Genomic DNA, 2,986 nt, shown 5'->3' with positions numbered 1-2,986 from the left:
AAAGGGAAGAATATGCTCAGCATTTCTCAAGTTGAAAGAACTGAAGAAATTCAAGCCTCGAGTTACAATATTGAAGGAGTGTATGGGCAAAATACTGAATGATACAGGAAACATGAAAAGAAGATGGAAGGACTACTTCAAAAAGAGTCACTGTAGAAAGAAGAATGGTTTGGTGTCCAAGAATTTCAAGAGGCACTATATGATTAAGAACCAATGGTACTTAAGGAAGCAGTCCAAGCTGCACTGAAGTCATTGGTGAAAAACAAGGTTGCAGAAATTGACAGAATACAAATTGGAATCTTTCAGTAACTGCTGGTAGTGCTCATGCGTCGTTGCCAAGAAATTTGGAAGATAGCTATCTGGCCAACTGATTGGAAGAGACCCACATTTGTGCCCATTCAAAGAAAATTGACCCAACAGAATGAGGAAATAAACAATATCATTAACATCAAATGCAAGTAATATTTTGCTAACAATAATTTAAGAAGTTGTTGGCAGCAGTATATGGAGAGAGGTGCCAGAAGTTCAAGCCAGATTTAGAAGAGGACATACAACCATGGATATGATTGCTGATGTCAAATGGATCTTGGTTGAAAACAGAGTAGCAGAATGATGTTTACTTATGCCATATTGACAATGCAAAGGCATTCAACTGTGTAAATCATAACAAGATATGGATGACATTGTGAAAAATGGGTATTCCAGAGCACTTCATTGTACTTATGATAAACCTGTACATAGACCAAGAGGCAGTTGTTCAAACAGAGAAAAGGGACATGGAATGGTTTAAAGGCATGAAAGGTGCTTGCCGAGGTTGTATCCTTTCAACATACTTATCCAATCTGTATTTTGAACAAATAGTCTGAGAACCAGGATTATATGATAAACATGACAAGTATTGGGGGAAGACTCATTAACAACCTGTGATATACAAATGGCACAATCTTGCTTGCTGGAAGTGAAGAGGACTTGAAATACTGTTTTAGGCCAGGTTTTCTAGAGAAGCAAAACCAGTGAACCATGTATATATATATATGTATGTATAATTTAAAAAGGTATGTGAAAGTACCATGGACTGGCAGAAGAACAAACAAATCTATCTTAGAAGAAGTGAAGCCAGAAAGCTTTAAGAAGGCAGGATGGCAAGACTTTTTCTCTCATACTTCACACATGTTATCAGGAGGGACCAGTCCTTGAAGAAGGGCATTGTGCTGTGGAGGGTCATCAAAAACGAGGAATCCATCATGATTCCCAGTGCGATGAATTGACACAGTGACAGCAATAGTGGATTCAAACATAACAATTGTGAGTATGGCGCAGGACCAGACAGTTTGTTTTTTTTTTTTTCCGTTGTGCATAGGGTTGCTATGAGTTGGACCCCCCTGGACAACAACAACCAAACCCATCATTTTGTTAGGAAAATTTCAATCATAGACCAAGTTGAAAGGATTTCAATGAGAATGTCCATGTCTACCAACTATTATTAGCTTAGGTTGAGTTGATACTCACTAGAATCATACCAATTATTGGCCCAGTTTTGAGGATTTTCATTTTCTTTACATTAAGGTGTAATCCATATTGAAAGCTATACTATTATACTTACTGATTAAAAGTCTTTCCTCAGTATACTAGTTAGGGATTTGTGTTAAATTCACTAGGTCAGGATTTCCAGACCCTTAGCGGTTGAGATGTGCTTATTCCCATAGTGTTGAAACCTAAAACAGGCTACGATGATTGGTTATGAGCAGCCAATCAATTAAAGGGATGCTTCCTTGTAGGTGTGGCCTGATTCCAATATAATGGACAGGAAAGAAAGGCTCTTTCTTCCACTGGGGACCTGGAATGATATGCCATTTCTTTGATAATAAACTTATCTTTATATGTTGTTGTTGTTAGGTGCCATCGAGTTGGTACTGACCCATAGTGACCTGCCCGATCCTGGGCCAACCTCACTACTCTTGCCACACTTGAGTCCATCGATGCTACCACTTGGCCAGTCCATCTCACTGGGGGTCTTTCTCTTTTTCTCTGACCCTCCATCTTACCAAACATGATATCCTTCTCCAGCCACTGGTCCCTCCTGACAATATGTCCGAAGTATCAGAGATGAAGTCTGGCCATCTTGGCCTCCGGGGAGCACTCTGGCTGCACTTCTTTCAAAACGGATCTATTGGTTTTTTCAGCAGCTCATGGCACTTTCAATATTCTCCTCCAACACCATAACTCAAAAGCATCAATTCTTCTACGGTCTTTCTTATTCACTGTACAGCTTTCGCATCCATATGAGGTTATTGGAAATACCATGGCTTGGATCAGGCACACGTTAGTCCTCAAGCTGACATGTTTGCTCAGTTCAATGTTTGTTTATAATTTTCAATGTTTGTTTATAATTTTTTTTCTTTTGACAAAGTTTGCATACAGTGAAGTGAATTAAGTGTGCATTATGCTTCATATTATCAGGAGGGACCAGTCCCTGGAGAAGGATATCCTCTTTGGTAGAGTGAAGGATTGGAGAAAAAGAGGAAGACCCCCAATGAAATGGATTGGCGCAGTGGCAGCAGCAGTGAGCTCAGGCATAGCAACAGTTGTGAGGCTGGCACAGGACTGGGCAGTGTTTCTTTCTGTTGTGCATAGGGTCGCTATGAGTCAGTACTAACTCTGTGGCACGGAACAGCAGCAACAACAGAAGGAAAAATTTGGAACAACTTTTTGGTGAAATGCTTTAGAAATTCTACTGCAATTGCATAAAAGAATTTCAAAGTAACACTCCAAGAAGGTTTTCCATAAATACTGCTTCTTCCTGTCTTAATTGCTAGTCATTTTTATTTCTATTTAGTAATATTGCAACACATAGGATTTTTACATTTTTTTTGCTGGTTTTTGTTTGTTTGTTTTTAAGGTTTTTATTGTGGATTGAGTGTAAGTTTACAGGGCATATCATCAGTTTTACATTCAACAAATCATATACCTTGTTTCATTACATTGA

The 2,986-nt window shown here is 38.9% G+C and overlaps 1 protein-coding gene across 1 annotated transcript in view; it reads left to right on the top strand.

Moving 5' to 3' along the window:
- Nucleotides 1-2,986, top strand: part of PIK3C2A (phosphatidylinositol-4-phosphate 3-kinase, catalytic subunit type 2 alpha) — a 202,827-nt gene that overhangs the window by 55,265 nt on the left and 144,576 nt on the right. The window lies entirely within an intron of this gene.

Source organism: Chrysochloris asiatica, unplaced genomic scaffold (assembly GCF_000296735.1).
Source record: "Chrysochloris asiatica unplaced genomic scaffold, ChrAsi1.0 scaffold00083, whole genome shotgun sequence".
NCBI classification, from domain to species: domain Eukaryota; kingdom Metazoa; phylum Chordata; class Mammalia; order Afrosoricida; family Chrysochloridae; genus Chrysochloris; species Chrysochloris asiatica.
The sequence above is the reverse complement of the archived record's forward strand: the minus strand, read 5'-3'. Positions and strand labels throughout refer to the sequence as shown.